The sequence below is a fragment of the Myiozetetes cayanensis genome, unplaced genomic scaffold (genome assembly GCF_022539395.1).
Source record: "Myiozetetes cayanensis isolate MyiCay16 unplaced genomic scaffold, myiCay2020 scf13, whole genome shotgun sequence".
Lineage (NCBI taxonomy): Eukaryota > Metazoa > Chordata > Aves > Passeriformes > Tyrannidae > Myiozetetes > Myiozetetes cayanensis.
This window is the reverse complement of record NW_026086937.1, coordinates 1,012,416-1,026,576: the sequence shown is the minus strand read 5'-3', so window position 1 is coordinate 1,026,576 and position 14,161 is coordinate 1,012,416.

The following is a 14,161-nucleotide window of genomic DNA, read 5'->3' as shown; positions in this document are numbered from 1 at the left end:
TTAGTATTTCTCCTTGATTCCTGTATTGTCATACGTGATTAACCTTCCAGAACTTTCAGAGCACCAACCCTACGTGACAATGCAGAAACAGAAAAGGGCTAGGAGGGAATAAAGTTATTTGTGTAAAAGCTGATGTACCCTCTTCTGAGTCCACTGCACTCAGTGGTGTAGAAAAAATGCTTGTTGAAATGCAGGTCAGCAGATTGCAGGCAAACAGCTAAGTAAGAAGGAAAAGAACTTGGCAGACCAGACTTAGAATAACAAAAAAATATGAATCCCAAAGTAAAATTGTAGAAGACTCACATATAAGTGAAAAAGGTGACAGTGAAATGGATGGTCTTGGAAGCTCTTTACTAATGTGATATTAAGTAAAAGGGCAGGAGAGCTCTTATGACTTCAGCATAAATACGACCATATTTCTGTATCATGTATTTCACAAAGCTAAAAGTACAAAAAAGCTCTCTGTGATGCCAATAAAGATAATATCCATTAGTTTTTATTTTGCTGAACTTAGATTCAGCTCCATTTAAATTGCTTACTCAGCCCCTCAGAAAGTGAATGTCAGCATTGGGACTGAAGTCCAATAAGAAATAATTCTTATGCCCAGTCTTTATCACGTGGAGATTTTTTTTTTTTTAAGCAAAATGACTAAATTTTTAGAAAATTTTATCAACGAGTACACAAATAAAATTGGCATAGCTACAGCTTATATAACCCATCTTGTACCTCTCCATTTCTATTATAAATGTGATCTCAGCAATTCTTTTCATCTTTCACAAAATACTTTAGAAAACACCTGCAAAAATAATAATCAGAAGTTTACCTCCTTACAGATCTGGCAGGACTGTTTACTTGAGCTTTACATTTGCATTCTGAAAGCTCTGCTGTTTAAAATCTGTTTCTCTATTCTGATGAGTAAAAGTTCTAAATGCCCTTGACCATCAACAAGATTAAAAAATTAAGGTTGCTCATACTTTTTTCCATTTATAATTAATATCAATGAAATGGTATCCACCAATTACATATAAAAAGCTTTTACTTCCTAGGTGCCTTTTCTAGAGCCACCTGCTCCAGACAATATCCTATTAATTTTCATTTTCAAAATGAAGAATATATTCAACTGCTTCTGTATAATAAGTGCAGATTTTTGACAAATATATGCAGAATGATAGCTCTGCTGCACTTACAGCTCTTATTTCAATTCGATCCCAGCAAAAGGCTGAAAAATAATCAGGTTTCAATGGGCAAAGACCTAATTAATAAAGTGAAGTTTGCCAAAATACAAGTTCAGGTTGAATTTTCAAATTCAATTTAAAACATATATTCCAAAAGAATGATTAATCGAGTAACTGAGAAAAGAAAAAAAATAAAATAAAAAAAAAAAAGGTAAGAAAAAGAAATCAAGCAGAACTGTTTTACAGTAGGATGGTAAAAAGTTTAAAGAATTTTAAGGCCAAAATTTAAATGTATGCCTACATTTTAAATAAAGATGATAAAGTAGAATATGGAGATAAAACTGTGGCTAACTAATGAACTATGACTATAGAAATTAAAATTACCATATTCAAAATTCATCCAAAGCTGAAATTTATGTGTTCATGCAAGAAATACCCATCCAGACTACTAAAAGAACTGGAATGAGGTCAGACTTGAGATGCCTCATGCCAGAGGAAAAGGAAAAGTAAAACTTCCATTGACAAAAAAAAGGGAAAATTAAAATCCAAAGCACTGACTGTCATCACCACCAAGACAGAACAAGTTAAACCAGAAAATATATGAATACCATAAAATAATGAAAAATAAAAGAAAACAATGAGTAAAATGTAGCACACGATTAAGAGTGAACAGATGTATCAAAGCCATTGAACTGATGCTTGAATGAACACTGGATGGTTTTTTGTTGCTATGCTTTGTTTTTTGAAGATGTGGAGAAGCCTGTAACCTGCAGGAGCTGCTGAGAACCCTGTGGAAGGCAGGAGCATCCCAGCCAAGCAGCTGGGGCACTTGGGTCAGTGTTTGCATATCCTACCATCAGCTGCTTCCACCCTCAGCAGATCTGCAGATCTCTGAATTCTGCACCTTCATTACAATCAGAAGGCAGAAGGTAAAAATGGGACCACTAAGTCACTACAAACTTCAGAGGGCAAGTATACCATTTAGCTATCAATGAATGTATCAATTCCATATATTTATAGATAAAACTGTGTGCCAGTTTGTGCATGTGTGAGTAATTTTAGCTTTTTGAAGGTTTTATTTCATGCAATATGTGGGAGACACAGTAACTTACTTTTAAAGCCCACAAAACATAAGCTTCATTTCCTCCTACTTATAAAAAGATCTCAGTTTATACACTTGCATGGAAATACAGTGTTCAGCTTCCTGCTAAACTCTCAGCATGTTTCTGCCAGCTTCTCAAAATGTTTTCCTTTACCCTTGTTGATTGTGAAAAAACTCCAAATCTTGTGGAGTATATATACTGGAGAAGAACAGAAGTTATAAGTGGCTACAATTAATTTTTCACATTGGGAGCTGATATTCATGAGCCTTTTTCCCAGAGGTGTGAAAGATGAGAAATCAGACTACAGGAAGGAAGAGTCTGGACCTGCCCAATAGAAGCCATTTCTTCTACCACCACGTCTGCCAACACATCTGCCACCATGAATTAAATAATTTTCCGTGGACCACAAGCCCATCACTCCTGACAAACCTCTGCCAACTCCCTTGTAAACTGTAACTGCATTTCCTAACTAAAGACTCAGCAAAAAAACCACTCACTGCTCCCTCAGCACTGGTGTAAGAACAAGCAGCATTCATTTCTGTCCTTCAATACTGCTCATGTATGATGGACTCTTCATCACAGATTCTTTCTGGCTGGAATTCACTGACAGTGTAGCTGTGCTTGGGTCACACTTCTATGCAATATTTTTCTTATAATCAAAGAAATTATTACACTTGCACTGAAACCAATCCATTTCTTCGAGGCTGTGTCCTTAATGGAGTCACCATCCCACAGAAAGGATCTGCTCTGATCTGGTACAAATGAAACCTAAATAATGAAATACTCATGGCCACAGGAGAGTGATGATAACTCCAGCTTATGCTATTTGCACTGCCTGCCCCTACAATAATAATTTCTTCCAACTGGAGAAACAGAAACAAAGGCAAAAAAACCTTAAGTCCTGCTGCCCAGACAGAGTAGGGGAAAAAAATTAAGATCAATAAAAATCTTTGAAGCTAAGTTTGGAATAATCTCAATTTTCTTCACCCCTGAAATAGTAACTTCACTTTTAGTAGTTCCTTCTTCCTCTTTTTGTTTACCAGATGTAGACAGTGAGTTATAGCAAAATAAAACCAGAATGTCTTTCCCCTTCCAGCCCTTATTCCTGCATGCTCCTTCATATGGTTTTATTTTTAAACATTTTCCCATAAAGATGTAACTTACTTTAGGGCTTACTTCAAGGAAGCTTCCAACAAGTTCCCATATGTGATTGCTTAACCCAGAACAGCTGAGCTTTGTAAATCAGCAACAGACCCAGCAGCTCTGTCTGACTGCACCAGGCTGATGGGTTTTGCCTATGTGTAGTGCAGTCAGTTCACTAATGAGGAGCTGGCAAGAGGCACAATGCCCCCTGGACCTCATTAAATGAGCTTATTTTGGCCTGCTGAAACCTTACCTCAGGACTTGAGCACAGAGGCTGGAGCAGAAGTGCTACTGCAAAAACAGGGTCCCGTCTCCCTGCGGAAGTGGGGTCTTCATGAAGAGTTTTAAGTCGAGTTTCCTCCCTGTCCCTGTCTCTCTAGGTGTGGTATATGCTGGCCCTGAAGAGCTGGCCAGTTTTGAACTTAACAAATCGCACAGGCATCTTCCCAAAGTAAGGGAAATGGCCTGAGCAGCAGCAGAGCCAGCCCACGCCACACTCTGCTCCCAGCGAGGCAGACTTGGGGCTACAGAACAGGGGAAAAAAGCATGTTAACACTGCTCCAGTCAAAACTCATTTCTCAGTTCTGTCAGGTGTAGGGGACTCTGAAAGTGAACTGCAGTCATTAGTGCTTCCTAACCTGCTCTCATTCTCCTCAGCTGTCATGTCCAGCTTTGCTATTTCTAGCTCAGACCTGCTGGCAAAAGAGATGCTTATGAAGTGAAGCTCAAGTGCCAAGTCCAGTGGTCCCTTGAGGCTGCAGATTATTTTGCTTGGAGGCTCATCTCCACTCTGACTAAACAGAAGAATAAAAACACGAAAAATACGATCAGTCTTTCCTCAGCCCACAGGTATGCAACTAGAACTGAGGCTCTGGTTGTGCAAAATCCTCCAATTGCTTTAGAAGAGAAGGAACTACCTGAGGAGCACTTGAGCTGTGACAGCAGTTCTTTGAGAGAAGAAAAACTGTGCACACCTCATCCCGTGCCAGAGCTTGATGCACAGTGCCTGCCAACTGTGCCCTGCTGATGGCATGAGCAGGAGTCCTGTGCGAGCACAATGGGAGCATTAGGGGGGTTGGGGGAGCCCTGCTGAGTTTTGGATCTCCCTGTGTGGGGCAGCCCCTGGGGCTGGTACAGGACTGGCAGCAGAATGGCCTTCTCCAGTCAGGTTTTGGCTTTGAAGTCCGTGGGTGTTGGATTGCACCCAAAGCTGCAGAAGAATTTGGGAAAAAGACTTAGGATCATAACTGCAGATTTTCATTAGAAAAGATTAAAAGCTACTTTAAGTTAGCCTAACTAGGGGCTTTACTTACTAACACAGCATTATACATTTCCAAGTCCCTCTAAGTACAGCTGGAGGTGCAGTGTCAGCACGACTGCAGTTGGTGTCTGGAGACCACCCATGCCTCTGTCAGGTTGTTAGCCAGGCTGTGCAGGTGGTGCTTGAAAATGTCCTGCTGCTTGGCTATCCCTGCAGAGGCAGGATTTATACAAAGAGATATGTGAGATGTGCTTTTCTAAATTAGTAATGACTTTATTAATCTGGACAGGAATATTCTGGCCATGAACCTCTAATAAGAAATGAGAGGGCTATTTTTGCTCTTCTGTGCCGGTGCAGAAATGTGTTTGACAATGCTGGTAGCAGCCAGCTTTCTGAGACATCCATCAGAGACACTGAAGCTCAGAGTTACAGTGGGGCATTTGTTCCTGACAGCACCCCCAGCCATCCCAGCCCTTTTGTCTGAGTGACCCACACTTCATGTCTGTTACCTTCATAAGACAAAAGCAAAAGTAGAAAGTTCCACCCACTTCACTCCTAGCATAGGGCAGCTGTCAGAGGTCTGGTGAGGAGCCCTTGCATCCTGATCCTTTCTGAAATGTACCCATCAAAAACTGAGTGAGGTATACAGAAAAGTTATTTTGTTTTGGGACATTCTGCCTAGTTACTGATACGGGGGAAAAAAATACATCCTAAAGAAATAAGTAGCAAAGGCAACAAAAAAAGACATTAAGTACATATATAATCATATTCGTCAGGCCTTCTGACCGGCTTTGTGGAAAACAGGATGGTAGCAGTAATTTAAATAATTGCTTTAAATCAGTGTGCATGAGAAATATCTTCTCAGATGAGTTCTACTGATAGTGGTTTCAGACTGAACTGTTAAACAGATTAGTTCTAGATGGGACCAAGCACTGCCAATGCAAACTGTTTACATCCAGCTACAGTCACCAGGTCCCAGTGGAAATGTTTACACATAACTACATCCCTCAAGCTGGGGGAAAAAAAGGAAAAATTTGTGCTTTTACTATTCAACTGCTGAATTATTTATCCTCCATTTTCTATTTCCAGTATGAATTAAGCTGTGCAGTAGATCCCCAGAATCACTGATCTGTTTAAATAAACAGTGTGACACACACCAGGCCACAGGGACCATCTGACACTGATTTCTTTAGTTTCCATTTGTGGAGCAGGAAAATTATGCACTGCACAGTTTGAACAGACCTATGCATGTGGTTCCACCAAAGATCTCCATTTGTGGTGGTAAGTTCCACACACCACTTGATGGTATGTTTTTCATAAGTGGAAACATTGCTGGCTCTCAGAGGGCAAAGGAGATGACATTTCCGTAAGAGGACTTGCTACATATACATTTGTGGTTCTGTCATTGGCACAGCACTGCTAAATGCCAGACTCACAGGGTTCAGGATCATATATGTGTTAACCACAAACTTGTTTCTCCTTTGAAGGAATTGAAAAGGAGCTTGATGGAAACTATTTTTCTGCCAATTTGTGATACGATTTACAGGCTAGAAAGGCTAAATTCATAGGGCCCTTTTAGTCCCATGCAGCAAGATTGCTTCCATAAGAAAAGAGGCACTATTTTCTGGTCTAAATATACACTGAGTAAAAAGACTTCTTGCACTCAGAGTTCAAAATTGCACAAACATAAATTGAGTAATTGAGCAAACATTCAGACCCCGAGTCAGGAACACTGCAGGAGAAGAGCACGTCTCTGCTCACGGAGGGGAGGATGCTCTGTAGCACAGAACTCCTGCCTCTGACCTCAAGGAAGTGTCTCCCAAAGATTGCCCCACAAGCACACAGAGACAGAGAGACCCCCAGGTCCAGCAGACTCACCAGAGTAAAGGCTGTACCAGCATCGCTTCCTTCTTGCTCCTCAGGTTCAGGAAGTCTCTGGGTTAGACATTGTTGCCAAGCCCCTGAAGCAGCAAAACCAAGGCTCTACAAGCAAAGACTGAGCGAGAAAAGGATAGAGGAAAGTCAATTGCTCGGAAGAAAACCCGTGAAGGCACTCCAATGGCTCCTTAACAGAGAGAAAGGAACCTAATGCCGGGTGCCAGCTGGTTACACCATCTTCAGCAGCTCACCCAGTCCTCTTGCCATGCAACAGTGACACTGAACATGAGGAAAAAAGGATGTGAAACAGTAAGGGCTTGTGTTTGTTTTGTTTTGTTTTCATTTTTCTTAGATAGTGCACTTTACGTGCCAGGGAACTTTTTATGTATAGGGCTTTACTGCCATAAGTGTTGATATTCCATACAAGTATTTTCTCATATACTATTATGAGTAAAGGATAACGTTTCTTCTACAGCCAGTTTATTTTGTTCCCTGAGTGTTTTAGACTATTGGCAGTCTAACTGCCTGCTATTTATCAGAAAACTAATTTGATCAATCCCGTAGCAGGCAGATCCACAGCCCTTGTCCAGACAGTATCGAAAATGCTTATGTTTAAATGCTTAGCATCAAGGAGGTTATAAATCCACATGATGGAATCAAGCTGAAGTTTCAAGGAACAACTATACTCAAAAATAACCAGTTCTGTTCCTACAGCCTTGAGATAATTTCTAAGATAGCTGGTCCCTCTAGAATCTGACTTAGGTGCTATTATAGCAAAGCCCATGATAAAGGTGCTAACTCACATGTGGGTGTTAATTAATAACAATTCATAAGGTCACTTCTTTCCAGATGAAGCTCCTTCCCTGTGGAGAAGAACAGAGAGCAGCAGTGATGCCAAAGAGCACCAGAGCCACTGTAGATAAACAGGCATGTCCATTCCCTGAGATCCTCTGCCTAGAAAAAAATGCTCTAGCATCCAAATAGTCCATATAACTTCTCACAGAACAGAAGCCCAGACACATCCTCTGCTGCAGAACAGGCATGCCAATTTACCTAATAAGGATTTACAGATCTGTAGGAAAAGCTTGTAGATTGGAAACAAAGTGGAAAAGGAAGTGCAATAGACCATGTCATTTCTTTCTGTGAAAAAATATGCGAGACAATGTCCAATTCCTGCCATCCCTGCCCAGGCACCCTCTCTGAGAGAAGTGCTTGCAGGACAGCAGAGCGAAGGTCATGAAGGTCAAGATGTTCCTTAAGGACTCCCAAGGCTCTGGGGTCAGTAGGAATTTGTCTTCAGATCTGTCTCCTCAAATGGCTTATCTCAGTCAAAAATTAAGCCCAGGGAGGATGCTAAGAGGCTGGTTCAGAATGTAATAAAAAGTAAGACAGGTATATTCCCTGGTCTCTTCTCCTGAGTGAGAGGGTGCTAAATCAGTTAAAAGAGCAAGTAGAGACCTGGCTTTGTTGAATTATATGAGAGAGAAAGGGAAAATCCTTTGTGTAAGCCATTTTCCTACATGGTGAGTCAGGGAATTTACATCCCATTATGTGCTCAGCAAGAAGTGTAAAAATACAACTCCTTCAGGCAGGTGTGAATAGACACCCAGGGTCAATACACCATGACAAAGCCTTTGTCCTCCAGTATCCTATGGGCTAGACTTTCACAGAGACAGTGAGCAGGAAACATCAACTAAAAAAGAAAATTGATTCATTATGTCAGATCTTTGAAGGCTGGATGACATACAAATAATATGCATGTCCAATTGCCTGTGTGCCACTATATTTGTTGCATGTTAGGACAAGCATGATCAGGTGTGTGGTCTGGAGTAAGGCTATAGTCAAGTTATACAGTCATTTGGAGACAGATATTAGTTGTACCCTTTTGTGACAGCTGAGGTCCCTGTATGTAGAAAGCTTCTCTGAATTTTACCTGTGAGGAAGGGACTAAGCATCCCTCTCCAAGTGGGAGCAGCTGGAAGAATGCTTGGATGAGCCCTGAAGTCCATAAGCAACTGTGCCTGTTATGTCTCTGTTTACCAGAAATGTAGATTTTTTGCACTCAGGTTTGACTTATGCAACTCCTTCTGAGCAAATGGAGTTGCTGCTTCTTCACCCATCTGTCACGGTGTGTGCTAGCTGTGCTGCTATAGATCCTTGTATTGGATTTAGCCCTAAAGCTATCAGAGTTTCACAGGTACTAAATTCTCCAACATAATTTTCAGAAATATAAGATAAGGCAGTAAAGTTGTTAAATTAGAACTCAGCTGATATATTGTCAGCTCGAGGCCTTTCTAAGAAAACACATGGCAGAAAAGCGAAACAAAACTAAACAGTAACATAAATTCCAAGTTCATAAAATGCTCAGTGCAATTTTCAGCATTGATAGTAGATACAGTTCTGTCTTACATTGACAGGAAGTATTTAAACATGCTTACCTATATATGCACAATCCACCCTGCCAGACAAACCTGTGTGCTACATAAAGACAGATGGGAAAGAGCTGTTTTTTCTGTACTTGATTGCTGTGTTGTGTCAGACTAAGACTGGTCACAGTCATAAAGTTGGTTCATGCAATTATATATTTACCTAGAATCTCTCAAGGCAGTCATTGAATCAATAGTTGTTTTCTTACCCAAGAAATCAAATGCAGAGGGTTTGAAAGTATCTGAGCTCTTCTGGAAGATGCTCTTGTAAGCAAAGATTGCTTAATGTTGCCTCCCCTTCAATCACACAGGCAGATGGGTGGAGTGTAGCAGGCACTGGACAGAAAACAAAGCACCGGGAACCGGGAGCTGAACCAACAAAACGAAGCAAATGTTGGAGGTAAAACCTGTGAACCATTCCAGAAATAAAGTGGTAGTGATTTAAGCTTTGGAGAAATGTTACTCTGCAGTAAAAATATGTGAATCTTCATCGAGAAATAAATCTGAAACAGGACCATTTTTTTAAAGGACTTCAGAATTAAATGCCTCTGTCATTCAGTAACTCTGGAGTTTGCAAGAGAAGTATAGACCATCTGTTCAAGAGACCAGTAACAAAATCTGTGCAGCTAATCAGCATGATAGCAGTAGGAAATGATTTCATAGGGACCTATCACATCTGGTTTTAAAAGTAGTAGACTTTTTTGTTTTAACACATTCTCTGCATCTCTCACAAAACCTCTTTTCTGATAGGATTTGTGCTTTAGCAGACAGCTTTTAAAATTTTTCATCAGTCTCTGAACAGGAACACATGTGAGTACATAAATACATACCCAGTGCAGTGCCTGGGTATTCCTGCAGCCTGTTACTCCTTCAGTGAATAGCAGTCAGGTTTATCTCAGCAATGGATAACATCACTATCATTATAAAAGGCTAATATAAAAATCACTTCACATAGACAGTTTTGATTATTTAAAAAAAAAAGCAAAAAAATGCAGTGCCCCACTGATTGAACTCCCTACCTAATTTTCATTTTTACTAGCCTACATAAATTACTGTCTGAGTATATTTTTTACTCTTTTCAAACATTTTGTTAAATTCTGAATATTGAAATCTGGAGTGCTTTACTGAGTGCATTTTCAATGGATTTATTTTCACAAGCCTCAGGTGGCACCAAAGCCCAGGCAGGTCTGACCACTGGCCAAATGAACGTGGACCAAGTGGGTCCATTGCTCACCTTGCTGTTGGTCCAAACAGGATTTGTTGGCCTGTGGATGGCACCATATATGGAGACTCTGACCTCTTCGGTATCACCTTTACTGTGAAGCAGTCATTTCATGAGTCATTTTATAAGTAGTGTTTTGAGCTGGCTGAAACATAAAAGACAAGAAAGAATCGTATATCACTTACTTTTAAATCTGAAAAATACTTTGACATTTGTTATGTCTTCATTTTCTAGTGCCATAAACACCAAGAGAAAAATCACCTCTTCATAAACTATCTGCTCCTCTAAGACCCTGGGGCATAAGCACAAGAAGTTCAAACTGCTGATAACCTCAATAACCCCAGATCTGAACATTCTACAATTGCAGACTCAACACTGTTTGACTGCTGACAGTAAGGCATTAAAAACAACTTTTGAGTATACAAAATTGATTTCTTTACTTCTTGGATGTATGAATCTGGGAAAAAATACCCTAAGAAATAAACTGATAGAAAACGAAATTTCACACAAAGAGCAGCAGGAATGGTGTTCACACCACCAGCTTGGACAGTCAGTAGGACCAAATGAAAACAGCAATGTGCTATGTATCTTGGTTCCAGCAGAAATATTGACTCTGAACTCCACGTGCCTCTAGATGTGTAATTTTGATGGTTTATGGGATTTTCACCTAATTTCATTGTCATTATGTCTCCAAATTATTAAATCAAGCACGAGAGTTCAAGAACAAAATATCTAATCTGCCATATGCAGCAAGAACAGCAAAGCATGAATGGACACCTAGAATAAATAAATAAGGAAGAAATGGAAATATTTGAATGGCTTCTTTACTGAAAATATCATTAATATGTCTTGGTCCTGCATTATTATATGCACAATATTCCCCTTTTGCACTCTTGCTGAACTACTCTTTGTATTGTTTCTGGCAGCATGAAGGAATTAATAGCACTCAAAGAGCTTGGAGCTGTAATACGGTTCAACAGGAAACAGGAACTTTGTGCCAGGGGAGGAACTCACAGTCCCCCTTCCCACAGCCCTCTGCTCATGCCAGCAATTCCCCAGTGAGCTGGAACCTCCTCTTCTTGTGGCAGCTCAGCCCTCCAGCCTCGGGACCCCAGGACATTGCCATGCCATCTGCTGCAGTCTGGCCACACAAAGAGCCCAGCAGGATTCAAGTCCTGTTTCTCTGGTGGTTTGATGAGCTCATGTCCTCCCTCTCTCTGCCATAGGAAGTGGGACCAGGGAAGGCTTCTGCCTGATGAGGTCCACTCCTTTGCTGTGGAGCTGACTTAGCAAACCCTACCATAACAACAACTCAGAGGAGATCGATCTAAGTGATCAGCATTTCTAAAGAGGGTGTTCTGAGCAGATATTGAACTCCTGAACTGGTTCAGGAAACTTAAAGATCCATTTCTGTGGGATACAGCTTATTGTAGTGTCTTACACTCCTGCCCAGAGAAGACTAAACACTGTCATTGATGGATCTGGAAGCAGGAATGCATTTCCATATTCTGCTTATCTCAGAGTTAAAATTCTCAGCTCCACTGATAACAGGGATGCAGCTGAGTCTGTGAGAAAATGAGCTGGGCCCTGAGAAGTGAGGAGCACGTTAATGGCCATGTATCAGCCTGGAGAGTTTGTATTTTTCCTGAAAACAGATTTGACTTGTTTGTTATCCTCATCTGTTTGCACATGCCACGTGTTGTCAATGTGTTGACTGTTACAATATGGATTGGCTTTATGGGAAAGAAGTTTTCCTGCACATGAACTCCACTTGAAAGCAAGGGTGGGCAGAAAGGATCAATGTGCATTCACAATTTATAAGCAGTTCTCAATCAACTTAATTTAGCTGGTCCCTGGACAATGTAGATGAATATTTAAAGCTATCTGATTAAGATTAGGCTAATTAAACTAATTTTGAGCCACTGGGTTTTTAGTAATAGACTACTGATGTGCAAGAAAGTAAAAGAGAGTATTTGAATTTAATTTTGATTCCAGATCTGATCCTTGCAAGTCAGTGCCTAGGCAGGGAACACCTCAGATTCCCATCTATCTACTGCTCTCTCCCTGCTCTTACCCTTATCATAACAAAAAATTCCAGCTGGGAACAGTTTGAGGACTGAGTTGCTTATCACCACTAGTCTGTAATCAGGGCTTTAAAAATACCAGTACAAACAACACAAGGCTTGCACTAAAAAACCAGATCACTTAAAATATAAAGTGGAATGGCAGGAAAATATAAGTGCAAGGCCCCAAAGTTATCTGCTAAGTCGCCAGGAACTAGAAGTGTATTTGGCACTAAAATGTCTCTTGTTAGTCCCTTAAGTGCACTGGAGGAATGTGGTAATACCTGCAGGCCAGCAGACAGAAACAGAGGGCTTAGTTCCATTGCCCTCCACCTGATTTACTGGAGTGGTCCAGCAGCTTCTGCCATGCTAGCATGAGTTCCAACAGTAACAATGTGGTTTAGTAAGCATAATGACAACATCTGCAAGATATTTAAGCCCAAAAATCAGGTTTTCTTGCATATTTCTAAAGGGCTTTTTTTAAAGAAAAAAAAAAAAAGAAAAAAAGAAGTACTTCATGAAATACTTTTTTGAGTGTTTAAAGGATGATTTGCAGTCAGGCACTTCCTAGAATCATAGAACCATTTAGGTTGGGAAAGAACAGTAAGATCATTGAGTACCACCTTTAACCTCACCCTGACAGGTCCACCACTAAACCATAAGCACCACAGCTACGTGGTTTTTGAAGAGTTCCAGGAACAGTGATTTCTACCACGAGCACCAGCCAGAGCCACAATTTCAGTCACATCAGCAAAGCAAGTCAATGGACCTGCTGCTCTTAAATCAGAGTGAAACAAAACAACCCTTAAAGACAAGTGGAACAACAGAAGACACGCAGACCTCTTGACACTTAAACCATTCACTTAAACCATTAGACCTCCTTGTCTGGCCACAGAAGATCCCTCTTGCAAGGCACTGAGCACCAAGCTGTCCATGCAAGACAGACACAAGTCCAACAAAGTAATAACACAGAGTTGTCAAAGATCATTGAGAAATACTTAAGAGATGAAACTACCCAAAATCTGTCTTTTCTTGCAGTCTCACCAGCTTCACTGGTAGTCAGCACGTGAGACCCAATTTTCCAGATCTTAATAGATTTCTGTATATTAAAAGGGTTTTACAGGCATTATCCCTTGAAATTCTCTACTCTACTCCTTCTGTATAGATCCTGAAGGTTAATAAGGTACAAATTTTACTTACAGGGAACTTTCTTCCAATCAAGGAGTAAATTATACACAACTTATGTGTGGAGTGGAAAAAAAAAAAGGGAAAAAGGTAAATGTGATAGTGCTTTAAAATATTAGCAGGTTAATGACATTTTAATACATTCTTTAAAGCTGTATTTTCAGATGGTTACTCTAAAAAGACCGTGGATAATTATATACATAGATAAATATCCAGCTGACAACATTATAGTTATAAATAATGTCAGAAACTCCCGTGGTTCAAATGAGCAAAATATGGAAAATCAGCACTCAGGTTTTATTTTCTTATATAAAAGAGATGTTGAAATCCTGTACAACACTTTTTTTTGAGAGCCAAGGTTACCCTGACTTTTATGTTTTTCTTTCCTGTGTTTGTCCTTAGATAACCTGGAGGACACTGAAGGAAGGCAAAATACCTGATGGGGTTTTTCTGATGGTAGCTATTTTTTCAAAGCTGTATCAAGAATAGTAATCTCTTAAGACTTTATATTTCCTTTCTTTGTAGTACTAAAGACTTCATCCAGAAGAAAAATTCATTGGTAAGATTGCCACAAGTTGCCCATAAAATGTATATAAATGTCAAATAATACAAATAAATCATAGAAACTTTGTTTGAGAGAACGACTACCTAACAGCTTATCAAAAACATAAACTTTATCACAGATGAGATACAAACCATGTTCTT